The 14,207-nt window shown below is 38.5% G+C and overlaps 3 long non-coding RNA genes across 3 annotated transcripts; all 3 read left to right on the top strand.

Moving 5' to 3' along the window:
* Positions 1–631: 631 nt before the first annotated feature.
* Positions 632–3,978, top strand: LOC144635642 (uncharacterized). The gene is made up of 3 exons (XR_013567387.1): positions 632–925; positions 2,481–2,510; positions 3,433–3,978. It is a non-coding gene; the product is annotated as an uncharacterized LOC144635642 (long non-coding RNA).
* A 1,409-nt stretch (positions 3,979–5,387) lies between these two features.
* Positions 5,388–9,165, top strand: LOC144635341 (uncharacterized). The gene is made up of 2 exons (XR_013567351.1): positions 5,388–5,533; positions 6,719–9,165. It is a non-coding gene; the product is annotated as an uncharacterized LOC144635341 (long non-coding RNA).
* Positions 9,166–9,348: 183 nt separating this feature from the next.
* Positions 9,349–14,207, top strand: LOC144636680 (uncharacterized). The gene is made up of 2 exons (XR_013567589.1): positions 9,349–9,517; positions 13,856–14,207. It is a non-coding gene; the product is annotated as an uncharacterized LOC144636680 (long non-coding RNA).

Here is a 14,207-nt window from a genome sequence, read left to right as displayed (position 1 = left end):
TATTTTCTCGGTTCACACGGCCTTTGGCGGTGTGTATCCAAGAAAAAGGACTGGGTATTTTATAGTATACCACGAGGTGTTCTATTTTATACCTCCTAGAAAATACGCTAAATATTTCGTCGAGAATGTCGCAGCGCACGATGGGAAGGTTGGGTTGAATCCGTCGAATATACAACGGCTTTCCAGTATTCTGATTGGCTGTATTTTCTATGGCATGGTATAAATATTCATATTGCACGCCCTCGGGCGGGTAGGAGCAAGACACTGGAAAACTGTTTGTGTGATGCATGCAGGGTCATAAGTCATTACTAAATTGAACCAAACCGAAACGTGAAAATCGAGTGAAAACATCTTCTGTCATTAAGTTGGGATGCAACCAGCGTGATCACTGCTGAAAGAAAGCTTTGGACTGGATGGAAGTCCATAAAAAATTTTTATCTTTATATTAATAGACTACCCAAATTGATATTAACTGTGGAACAAATCGAAGCTAAGAGTGAACTGCTCGAAAAATTGTAACACGATGCGTCAATATTTACCTCTTTGGTTTGCATTCAACATGATAATAAAGACAATTAGTGATCAATCACGCCACGCAAGAAACACAATTAAACATGTATTGACCGATTTCTAAGAAACTCGTGTTCAGTCCGCCGGTAAACTCGTGATTTTCATGTTACGGCATTATACTTCTGGCCACTTTCTGTCCATTTCACGGTCTTGTTTACATTGAATTGCTTTGATATCCCGATCACGAGCAGAGAAACGATTTGAGAGGGTGAAAAAAACAGTGTGGCGGTTGGATTAACTGAAGAACTGCTAAGTGAGGCAAAGGCAACAGAATACCCAACACGAATAATGGAACATAAGAGTAAAGAAAATGCTCATCCCGAGATCACTGACTGGGAAGAAGAGTGGAAAGAAGGTATGATAAATGTTAAATTAAGCGGGTGCTTCGAGGAAGTGTTTGGGGGACGGTTCCTCACTTATACGTCTCATATGGCGCAATGAGGACGAATTTAATCCTAACGTTTTCAATTTGCTTCAAAACTTGTATGTTCTTGAGTCCGATTGATATAAAATACACGAGTTATTGGTCTTGGATTGTAGGTTGGCGTGATGTACTTTCATGTGAAATCGATATTGCCAGTGGCCGGCACTCAAACGATGATATCAGCCCAATAAAATCAGTTCTGTGTGTTTAATTTCAACTGAAAAATCGCAAGAACATTTAATATCTTAGTTTTTGTATAATAAGTAAATAAACCAATTGTGTAGGAATACATTTCACTACTGATATCGTAAGCGCTACAGTTAATTTACAGTTATTTGGACTCTTGTCGTAAGCTCGTCCGCAAGTTACTGACACCTAGTAATTGCTAAATTTTCTCAAAAGTCTGGCGTCACATTATAGATAAATACTGCTTTGATGAAATTATTTCAAAATAATGCCGAAATGTGTGCAACCTTTTTTCTATAAGAATATATTTTATGAGAATATCGAGGCTGAAATTTGCGAAATTTTAAGAATATTTTAAGAATAAACCCGAGGCTGAGATTTTAAAAAGAATATAATTTAATATTTTCAGCCTAAAATCGGCAGAAAAATAAAAATATTCAGCCTGGGCCAGAAAAAAATATTCTTATAGAAAAAAAAAAGAGTGTATTGAACTAAAGTTTACCGCCGTGAAAGTTTCGTTGTTTTTCTTTTTTGCGATCGGTTGGTACATGACGTAATACCGTTTTCACAAAAAATAAACACATCACGCCAAACTTTATCCAAGAAGAATAACTGGCGTTAATTTTACATCGACTATGAAAAGACTACTAAAGAGCTAATTGAAAAACTGATAGGGCAAAGCAACTTGAAGAGGACTGGGTCGAATGACTCCGAAATACAGGCCTGGTAACATACAAATTGTACGCTCAAATCAAATTATAATAGTGGCTAATAAATGTTATACGAATTCTGTATTTTGCACGTGCCCGAGATATTATTTAGTCATACAGACTATCTGTTATGTTATGGGGAGGAAAGGATATTTTAAGAGCTCGATGCCAGCAGTGAATTGTACTGTGTACGTTCAGCTATCCTGCATTGCATTTGCTTCGTTTAATTTGAGAGTTATTTGCTTCGTTAGTTATTGATTGTAGTATTTTTTTCCTTTTTGTTTATTTATTTCATTTCAAAAAAACAAACTGAAGATAAATGTAAAGTAATACAAGTAAAGAAGAGAAATGGAAAAGGGCAAAATATAGCTAGCTAATTGGATGCCCTTGTTTAGTAAACATGTAGTAAGTAGTATTTAGTTTTCTGTGTCGGCTCTGCCGCATTCAGTTGAAATCAACTCCCGTGTGCAAATCTGCGAGCGTTAAAAGACATCTCTTTGGAAACATGTTAACGAGTATAATGTTCTGTTCTTGTTATTTTGCATAATTCTGCTATAGGGTAAATCCTCAGTTTTGTTGTATGTTTTCAGGTAGTGATTCGTTCATGGACTCATCGATAGGTAAGGGATTTTTTACATGACAAATCAATATCTATTTAGCAGCGATAAATTATCAGAAGTTTTATTCTTGGTATCACTGCCGTTCGGAATAATTCTTGGGGGTGAGCATGTATCTTCAAGCTCAGTTGACAAACAGGAACTAAAGCAATTTATTCCAATCGTGTCTACGTAGTGTTTGCACAATATCTGTGCATCATTCCTAGCACCAACGGTTTGCCGAGCTCAGAGACAAAGTGAAGGATTTGCGGCAATGTTTTTACTCACTTAGCGTCCAAGCCTATTAGTAACCCCATAAAAAAGTGAAGGAGATGCTCGACTTAGTTGTAAAAAGAATCCCTGAAAGACTAAAGCGTACCAGAATCCCTTTTATGGACATCACCCAAATTAATTTGCTATAAACACCTTCCACTTGCATGTACTGTGTAAAGTTCAAATAGACGTTCAAATTTTTTTAACCCCTTAAAGGTATGCTGTTCATTCCTGTCGATTAAATTACAATATCCGAAGCAGTCACACGCACGCATTGCGGATAAGTCGTTGCTTTTGAGGGAAGCTGACAGCTATAAAATATCTATTTATTATTATGAAAACCAGCAGGTTTATTATACCGTTTCAGCGATACGTATTGCCATTTTCATATGGTCTGTTACATTCGGGAATCTGGAGGGATCGTACGATCGCTAATTTGGAACTGTATAGTCAAGTAGTTAATCTTAACTTCCAGTCTGTACCACCTTGGTAATAGGTCTCTTCTTTTTTAATAGCCTGGTTTCGAACTACGCTCCACTGATCCCAAACAAATGAGTGAAATCAAAATTGAGGGGAACAGAACAAAATAAAACAACTATCCCCTTAACCTCTTCTAAATTCTCTTGTTTGTGATCAGTGGAGCGAAATTAAACTAGCTTATTTGCCTTCATAGGCGTGGCCCGAAGAAGAATGGAATTTCCAGCCACACAAACATTTGACAGAGACAGAGGCAACTCTGGAAACACCCCAGGAAAGAACAGTGCCTTAATCACTTCTATGGCTATTTTCTAGGGCGTTCAGGTCATAACACCACTGATATTATGCTAACAAAAGTCGCAACTGTTACTGCTTTTGTAGACAACACCTTCTCTGGATGAGCAATAGTGCATATTGCGCGCCCTGTTGGGTAGAAAATGGACAAGCAAAAAATGTTTGTGTGATGTAGATAGGGCCATAAGTCATTATGGAGCAAGACTAAATGAAACAGATAAAAAAGAATCAAACTGATAGATGAGCCGAATGTAATCATTACTGACAAAGAACCTTGAATTGTCATTTACTGTGAAACTTTAGATGACTGAGTTGGGTGTGAAAGGCCGCTTATAAATTTTAACACGGTGTGCCCAGTATTTTCTGCTTTAGGGAAACAGCGCAAAAAACGAATATGTCATTTTCATAGCGAATGAGATTAACGGAATAATAAACAGCCAAAAAGCAATACTAACTTTCAGAGTCGGATTGAGAGAGCTTAATAGAAGGAAGGCATAGGCGTACGGGCACCTTCGGACCTGGGGGGGCGGAGACCTTACTGCCCGAAAAAAAAAATTGGCATGGGTTGAAAGCCGAATAAAGAGAAATATAAAATGGACAGCAAAACTTGCATTGAAATAGTCGTGTACAAACCTTGCCTACTTGCTTAATGAAAACAATAGTTCTTGATTTAATTTCGTGGCGTTCCCCGAAGGTGTCAATGCACTGAATCTTCTTTCTTCGGAAATATTTTATTCATTCGCTCTAGTTCAACAAAAATTAAAGTGTTTTGGGGGAGCAAATTTATATGTTTTTCCCCACTTGAAAGTTATACAAAAGCGTGTAAAACATTCAGGAATGAATGGGTTAAAACATTTCGTTGAAAGCTTTGAGCTAGCCCTGAGAACTTAGAATTTGAGTCAAAAACATCACGGCTGGATCCACTGCACGCAAACGCTCAAGCTACTAAGCTGATTGCAACTGAATCAAACTTAAGGGTCACACAGAATTTGCGAGAAAACTCGAACATGATTATAGCAATTTGCGAGAGGAAACGAAAGCAAATGAATGAGAAATTTGGACTTTTGAACCACAAAGCTCCGTATATTTCCAATCTTTTTTTCTGTCGAGCTAATTCATCTCTAGGCTCGTTGCCCGAATTCCAAGCATTTTGCCCGAAAAAATTTGGCACTGGGGGGGCTGCAGCCCCCCTCGCCCCCCCCGCCTCGTAGGCCTATGAAGGAAGGGATAATATATATTAGACTATTTCTGTAGCTACCGCCGTTTTCCCCCGCCCCGGGGAGAAAAATATTGGCATTCTGTGTTTAAACCCTAAGCGAGACCCAAATTTGTAATTTACACCCATAAGCTAGATGAAGAGCAATTCCGTCCCTTTCATGTGATATCTCCCCCTCCCCCCTCCCCCCTCCCTCCCTTCCCCATCGGAACTCAGTGAGTTGTAACGCGTCTTTGACTTCCTGTGTTTTACAGAATTCTCGTGACACTGTCATGCTTCCTATTGCATCCAGTCGGCTGATTTAACTCAGTGAGTTGTAACGCGTCTTTGACTTCCTGTGTTTTACAGAATTCTTGTGACACTGTCATGCTTCCTATTGCGTCCAGTCGGCCGATTTAACTAAAAGATAAATTGAAAAGAAATCAAATTTCCGGGTAATCCCTTTGTCAGTGCATGACGTGGAAATTAGAATAATGATCTGTAATTTCTAAGAAACTAGCAGACGTTGAGCATATCATTGCATGACGTTACCATAGTTACTATGACTTCCTGTGTTTATACTTCCTGTTGTTCATGCATTCAATTTCCCTCTGGAGAGCAACATTTTCTAAGAAAGCAGCTATCCCTCTGTGTTACATTCACAACTGCAAAAAATTGAGTGGAGAGACACCCGGCTGTGATACGGTACAAAAAGCTGTTAGTTAAAGATATCATAAATTCAGGCAGCCCAGAATAAATATGGAAGAAAAAAACAAGTTTAAAACTGAGAAATTTGGTGGAGAAAAAGGTAAGGATTTAGTTTAAGTCTTATTTATTTCCCTGTATGACAAATCCTTCGTTAAAATAACTCATAGATAGATCAAGCAAAAGAAACGATTTTCCTAAGAGTCATCTTGGAGTTTTAAATTGGAAGTCTGAAATATCCCATGTCGCAAATAAAGTTATAATTGTACTAAATCTTTGATTTACCCATACTTTTATCATTATAATATTATAATATAGCTTAGGCTTTAACATAGAAAAACCAACCGCCTTGCAGTCTCATAAACAGAAATCAAGCTCTAATGCTCATACCGATTCAATCTTTAAAGAACTAGGTACATTCAATGACATCCTCTTGCTACAAATAGGTCAATTCATATATTTTTACAAGACCACATTCTTCCCACAAAGATTTTGTATCAAATTCCTTCAAAACAACCAGTTTCGCACCTACATTACTGAAACTGTCACATCGATATCTACGTTATTGTCCTTCAAATATTAAGAAATTTTCTGTTTTCCAAGCACCCAAATTTTTTAACTCCCTTGACAGTGGAATCGCCAACACTAATTCAATTTGCTCTTTTAAGAAAGCCCTTAAGAATAAAAATATTACAGACTAATGAATAACATTTCATTTTCTAGCTTACTATTTTTCTTTCGCGACTTCACGCGATTTAACCCCAGCTAACTTACGGGCGGTAATTGCAATCACCTTAGTTGAATTGGGCAGGTCGAACCACGCATATCAGCTCTCTAGTTTCTTTTCGGTCTTCCCGCCACTTTTTTTTGTAAGTGATTATTACTAAATTGTTTTATTGTATCATGTTTTTGTAATTTCTTTGCGTGGCAAATAAATAAGATTGCGTTACCCATACGTGAACCACAGTTGCTATACGGAACCACAGTTGCTATACGGACTATTTTCTTCTTTGTTATGCTGGCTATACATTGCACATAAAATCGTTTTAAATGTTTTTGTGATACACATTGAAGACCAATAATTATGGAACATGAAGAAAAGAGTTGAGATGATACTAATCCAAGGAACTTAGTACACTGACAAGTTAGAAGGGAAAGAAAAGTAATAGAATAAGTAAACCTGATTATAATCCGAGTGGTACAAAATAATATCTAAGGTCTTCTAAGCGCAGGCATTGTACATTACACAACTTTAATTTTAAACATCCTTGACCTCCCTTTTGCTCAGGTGCTGCACCTTTTTATCCCGCTGCGGTTCGTGGTCCGATGCCATTTCCAATGCCAGAGTCTCCTGACAAGAACAAGCACAACCGAGAAAATTCTTCTGGGACTCCGGCGAAAAAGAAAAAGTGACCGCGTCCTTTGTTAATCGGCGCTGCAGTTGTTTTCTTCTCTTCCTTTCTGCTCTCGTTTGTTGGTTTGAGCTGACTTAAAGGATCTTCAGAAACTTCATTTAACCCACTTATGTAAGCTGAACAAAAAGCCGTTTTGTATAGCAGAGCTTTCCCCGCGAAACATGTTTGTATGATGCACAGAGTTCATAAGCCTTCGTGGAACAAGATAAAAACTGGATCTTACAAGTTTGTTATTCTGAGTAAGCTACACTGGATGCAACTGATAAATCTACCACGTGTGAACACTACTCACAAAGAACCTTGGAATGCAGGTTTCGCAAAGGAACTATGAAATATCATTGTTTTTTAAAATTAAAACAAGTAACTGTAAGCTCGCCAATTTGTGTCGCAGCTGCCTGAACGTTTAGAAATTCTTGTTAGCAATATATTGTTTCTAATTTTAGCTACAATCCCGGACGAAACCAGTTGAGACAAACGCATTTCACGGATTTTTTGACTGGCAAGCTTTTTAAAAACATGTTATCCCCCTTACCCCCAACTCAATGTTGTTTTATGGGGTTTGCAATTCACCAGGCTTTGTTTCCATAAAACGACAACATTGACAACATTGAAATAGGGGAGAGGGTATTGACAAAAATGAGCTGTAGTACCAAAATTGGTGAAAAATAGCAAAGTGTCTCAACCGTTTTGGCCGGGATTGTAGTTGGATACATAATGCTTCTGATCTGTTAGTCTGTTCCAGGCGCTCGGTTAGTTGGAGAGCAGCGCGAAAAATTCCTAAAGCCCTCGCCACCTCTTCCACTCGCCCTTCTTCTCGCTAATCTCGTTTTTCGGGTTACTTCCCAACTAACGGAATGCCTGCAACAGGTTACTGATCGTGTTCTGTGTGTTTGACAAAATATCTTTGATCATCCAGGAAAGTTGGATAAGACAGGAAATACAGTGCATGTTCGCTATTGTGTAGAAAGATTAGAAAGTAGTGTAAGCGTATGTACTCATATGAACTGTGAAAATTAGTAAGAGAAAACGTTCAAAACATTTTTAACCTCTAACAGGTATAGTGATCATTCCTGTCGGTGACGTATGTTAAGTACTTCCGAGCAAAACAGCATCTGAAGCAGTCACTCGCACGAGTTGTGGGCCATTCGATGCTCTCGAGGGTTGCATCTCCGATTTGTATGTTTTCATAAGGTCCTTTGCATTCGGAGATCTCTGGTGGGATCGTAAGATCGCGACTTCGGAACTGTATAGTCAAGTTGAATTAACTTTCAGTCTGTACCCCTTGGTAATCGATCTCTTCCTTTTCAATTTTTCCTTGTAGACGTTGGTCGAAGAAGGATAGATTTCAAGCCACACACATTTGACAGACAGAAGCAACTCTGCAAACACTCGAGGAAAGAAAGTGCGTGCTTTAATCACGCCTCAGCTGTTATGGTTGTTTTTTCTTCGCAAGTGTTCTGGTCTTGATCTGAACATTGCAAATAAACTTCAGTAACACAACTGATATTATTGCTGCATTTGTAAATTACACCAATTGACGCGCAAAAGTGCATATTGCGCGCCATGTAGGGAAGACAAGAAGAAAAATGTTTGTGTGACGTATACATGGACATAAGTCATTATGGAGCAAGACGAAAGGAATCTTGTTTGTTATTATTGTTACAGTTGAACCAAAGGATGCCAATAAATCAGCCACGCTTGATCACTACTGACAAAAAGCCTTAGTTACATTTTACATCCTGCATTTACTGTGAAACCTCAGATGACTGAGTTGAGAGTGAACACGGCGCCTAAGACTATAACAGTCTAACACGGTGTGCTCAATACTTCTTGCTTTCGTTTACTAAATTTCATACTACTGAATGAGATTAAAGGCAAAATATTACAAAAAGCAATGCTGACTTTCAGATTCGAAGTGGGAGAAGAGACAATAAATAGACGATTTCTACAGCTACCTCAGTGCCCTCGGAAGGAATCACATATAAAAAGGACGGGGATGCTCGTCAGAAAATTTGTTTTACCTGGGCGTGACTCAAGTTCTTTGGACCCCAGTTTTCAGACTGCCAACACAATGTGACGGCTTTGTTTATGAGCAACCTTAAAGACCTTGACAGCTAAAATATTGGCGAGTGAGTCAACATCCCCGTTCTTTTCATATCCAAGCCCTCCTTTCCGCTGCGGGCGAAGTGAATTGTAACACGTCAGTGACTTCAGCATTTCACAGAATGCTCGTGACACTGCCATGTCTCTTTGTACTTCCCTTTTGCGTGTAGTCAACCGATATAAGACATATAACGTATGAATTAATTAAAAATAAATCAATTTTCGGGGTAATGTCTTTGTCCGTTGTGTAAAAATTAATGACATCAATGATCTTTGATTTCTGAGAAACTAACAGTTGTTAATATACGATTGTATGTTGTTGCCATAAATACTATGACTTCCTGTGTTTAACTTCCTGTTATTCACGCATTCCACCAATCAATTTGCCTTTTGAGAATAACATTTTCTTAGAAAGCAGCTATCCTTCTGTCTTACATTGACAGCTTGAGTGGAGAGAAAACTGTGCTGCGATATACGGCGACAAGAGCTGTTAAAATAACAGTATCAGAAATTCAGGCAGCCCACAAGAAATATGGGAAATTTCATTCCAACATCTGGTGAAGAAAATGGTAAGAATTGGGTTTAAGTCTTGGTTTATTTCCCTGTATGAAAAATCCTTCGTTAGAATGACACGGAAAACGGCCGTAGACAGAAGGAACTTTGAATGCACTTATATACTAGATCAAGTAAAAGAAACGGTTTTCCTAGGATTCGTCTTGGAGGAAAAGTCCGGAAGACTGAGATATTTTATATCACAATTAACGACTCGAAATCATATTGTACTAAATCTTTGATAATACCCATACTTTTATTATTATACTAGTAACAGTTCTCACTATAAAGCTGCCCCCGCCTTTTTATAATTGTTTTTTGTCGCCTTTAATTAAATGCCGTGGACTGCACATGCTTCTTTTACTGTGTCCGGTTTCTTGTTGTGTGCCTGCGTCCTTCTTCAGTCGAATCGTGCGCGCGTAATACACTTAGCGGAATAACACATAACACATTATTCGTGATGACAACAACAAGCTTATTCCCGGGCTTATAACATTCAAAAACCCGCCCTACAGAAAAATGCACTTCACGAACACTCTTGGATAAAATGACTGGCGAACGATCGGTACCTGTACTCATAATTCACGCTTCGGCGTGTCGTACACAAACCTCGAAACAAACCTACAAATTACGCGGAACGGTGCGGCACGTGAGCAACTCGTCTTCGATCATGCTTCAAAATCATTTACACACCAAAGCAGAGAAACCGCTCGAACAATCGCCGCGTAGGCCAAAACCGGAAACACGCTGCTCAGGGTGGCTCGAACCGGAAGGTGACCAAACGCGACCTCGTGGTTGCAAGTACCCGACACCACCGTGCGCCCTTGAAAAAATTACCCGTCACGACCGTGCGCGCCTAGTTTCGTCAATCGGATGCTCGCCTACACGACACATTTCTTACTTTTTCAACAAATTCATTGTCCTTGTTGTATACACCCGGGGACTCTAGTGTGCCTCCTCGGGTTTTGGCCTCTGGGCCACCCTGCGGGGGCAAATATTATAATATAGTATAGGCTTTAACACGGAAAACCATTCTTGGCCGTCTCGTTATATATATTAGAATCATAAACAAATAAAGCTCTCATGTTCTAAGCGTGGGTTCGGGTCCTTACAAGAGTCAATAAAATGTTAAGCGAGGTTTCATGTTCAAAGCGTTGTTTCGCGTCATCACAAGTATCAATAAACAGTTAACCAAGGTTTCGTGTTCAAAGCATTGTTTCGCGTCTTCACAAGAATGAATAATAATTAAGTAAGGTTTCATGTTCAAAGCGTTGGTTCGCGTCTTCACAAGTATTAACAAAAAGGTTATGCAATGTTTCGTGTTAAAAACGTTGGTTCGGGTCCTTACAAGAGTCAATAAAAAGTTAAGCGAGGTTTCATGTCCCAAGCGTTATTTCGCGTCTTCACAAGTATCAATTAAAAAGTTAAGCAAAGTTGCGTGTTCGAAGCATTGTTTCGCGTCTTCACAAGAATGAATAACAAGTTAAGCAAGGTTTAATGTTCAAAGCGTTGGTTCGCTTCTTCACCAGTATCAACAAAAAGTTAAGCAAAGTTTCGTGTTCTAAGCGTGGGTTCGGGTCCTCATAAGAATCAATAAAAAGTTAAGCAAGGTTTTATGTTCAAAGCGACAGAGCAAGGTGCATATGGCAGAGATACATTGTTTGTTCGAGTTTAAATATTTCCTTGAGATATTAGTCCGGTATTTAGTATCTAAACTTAGTCACTATTGATGGTGTAAAGTCACAAATAAAAAAGATACAGATTAGAGATTACACACGAGTGTGTGAATAGTATTTGTGCGACTTCCGAAGTCTTATATTTTGTAACACTGATTCACCTCTGGGCTACTTAATGCACGGCAGCTTGATGTAAGTGTTTCAAGCGTTACTGTTTATTTAAATTTGTTTATTCCCGGCTTGTAATTTACGAAGCTCCCGCTATAAACAGCCATTGTTTTTGAGCCTTGAATTTTGGTTAAATAAAGTTACTTTTGGTTGACGGAATTATTCTCTACTATTGTCGCTCAGTACTTTGGCGGACTCGCTGTACATACACTGAATAAATTTTGGAAGTTTCTGTAAAGAATTTGAGGCGGAAAAAGTCGGCCATGAATTACGTTTTTAAGTCGCGCTACGGTCTCTTCGCGAAGCGAGAGTTCATCTTGGCGCGCCTGAGTTTGTTTTGAAATTTGTCAATTAAACAACCGAATTTTGCCAAAAGTCTTTCTCACATTTTTCGCAGTTGCCCTTTTCATATAACCCCTTCGTCGCCCTTTGTTTTCAAAAAAGTTCTTCGGAGATGCAATTTTATAGCGACAAAAAAAGTCCCGAGAAGTGTTTTCGGGAGCTCAAGAGCTCCCGTAAAGTTTACGGGGAAAAATGGAGTGATTAGAAACACGAAAAGGAGTTTTCGGGAGTTTTACGAGACCGTTTTTAGGCCCGAACGGTCGGGACTTTTGAGAAACGCACACCTGGTCGTCATAATAATCAATAAAAAGTTAAGCGAGATTTCATGTTCAAAGCGTCGTTTCGGGTCTTCACAAGTATGAATAATAACTTACGCGAGAATTCAAGTTCAAAGCGTGAGTATGAATAGGCCATTTCCAAGTTACCCTTTGCCTCTGTTTCAAAACGAGTCTACGTGCGAAACCATTCATATGAAATGAGTTTCACATACACGTCCTTTTTCATGCAAATCAAACTCATTTTCATTTGAATGGTTTCGCACGTAGACTCGTTTTGAAACATAGGCAAAGGGTAACTCGGAAATGGCCTATTAAAAGTTCAGCGTGGTTATTTTCGTGCTTCGAGTAATACCAGGTTTTTTCCATTTAGACTTTGGTGGTCTGAATGAGTCACATAGCAAGGTTTAGCTACCCACTCCCCCACTGCAGCAAAATTGTCATGCCGAAAAATTTTCCGATAAGTCACGAGCTTTTCCGCTTAGCTTCGGTCAAGTCCATGAGCGCTACCAAGAACATAAAGGACTATTGTTTAATGCTTAATGTGAGAAGTTGAGCCGGAACATAAGACCATTTTTTGATACGAGAATCATAAGCAAATGCTCATACTGATCAAATCTTTAAAATTCAATTACATCCAGTCTGGTACAAATAGGTCAGTTCATGTATTTTTACAAGACCTCATCCTTCCCAACAAGATTTTATACAAACTCCTTCAAAAAAAAAACAGTTTCACAAGAACCTACTTTACTAGAAACTGTCACCCCTCACATCGATATCTACGTTATTGTCCTTCAAATATTAAGAAATTTTCTGTGTTTTCCAAGCACCCAAATTTTTTAACTCCGTTGACAGTGAAATCACCAACGCTAATTCAATTTGCTCTTAAGAAACCCCTTAAGAATAAAATTATTACAGACTAATGAATAACATTTAATTATTTTTTAGACATTTCAGAATATATATTAACGCTATAAAAACATGAGGTTTCGTCGACGACATGTCACCATTATCAAATGCAAATTTTACAAGGTACGAAACGATATTTATAGAAAAGAAAGTGTGTAACTAAATAACAATAAATGAGGCGTGGAAAACAGAAAAATGTGCATAACTAAGTCAAATTTGCATTTGATAATGGTGACATGTCGTCGCCGAAGCGTCATGTTTTTATAGCGTAAATATTTATTCTGAAACGACTTTCAAAAATCTTCCGTTATCAGAGTTTTATTTTTCTAGCTTACTATTTTTACTTGTTTAGCAACTTGACGTCATTTAACCAACTAACTTAGTTGTGAGGCCGAACCACTCATATAAGCTCTCTAGTTTCTTTTCGGTCTCCCCGCAGCTTTTTTCTTTGTAACTGATTATTCAGTTAATTGTTTTATTGTATCCTGTTTTTGTATTTTCTTTGTGTGGCAAAAAGTAAGATTGCATTTTCCATACGTGAACCGCAGTTGCTACACGGGTAATTTTTCTACTTTATTGACTGCTTGAACTGGCTTAATTACATTGCACATGAAATCGGTAAGAATGCTGTTGTTACTTAGTAGTCTTAATGTTGCGTGTCTTGGAGGACAGAAGACAGACAAACAAAAAATGTTTGTGTGATGCACATTGAAGAGAATAATTATGGAAGAGGTAGGAAAGAGTTTAGATGATACTGATACAGGGAACCTTGTACACCAGTTGACAAATTAGAAAGGAAAGAAGGTAAAGATTAGCAACAGTATAAGTAAATCCAATGTTTGGTGTCCCTTGTAATCTATACCAGCATCCAAGTGGTACAAAGTAGTATCTAAGGACTCTAAGCACAGACATGATTTGTTCACACAACTGTAATTTTGAACATCCTTGATAATAAATATCTTAACCTGTATTCTCTTTTGCTCAGGAACTGCACCTTTTAATCCCTCTGATTTGGCCAAAGTGGCTCGACGTCCGATGCCATTTCCAAAGCCAGAGTCTCCTGACAAGGACAAGGGCAATGAAAATTCTTCTGGGACTCCGGCAAAAGACAAGAAGTGACCGCGTCCTTTGTTAATCGACGCTGCAGTTGTTTTCTTCTCTTCTTTCTGTTCTCGTTTGTTAGTTTGAGCTGACTTAAAAAAGGATCTTCAGAACTTCATTTAACCCACTTTATGTAAGCTGAACAAAAAGCCGTTTTGTATAGTAGGGCTTTCCCCGTGAAACATGTTTAGGGAGATCATAAGCCATCGTGGCAAAATAAAATGGTTGTTGTTGTT

This window comes from Oculina patagonica, chromosome 13 (assembly GCF_052425735.1).
Source record: "Oculina patagonica isolate OP01 chromosome 13, crgOcupat, whole genome shotgun sequence".
NCBI lineage: Eukaryota > Metazoa > Cnidaria > Anthozoa > Scleractinia > Oculinidae > Oculina > Oculina patagonica.
Note: the sequence above shows the minus strand (reverse complement) of the source record. Positions and strands in the feature narration are given on the sequence as shown.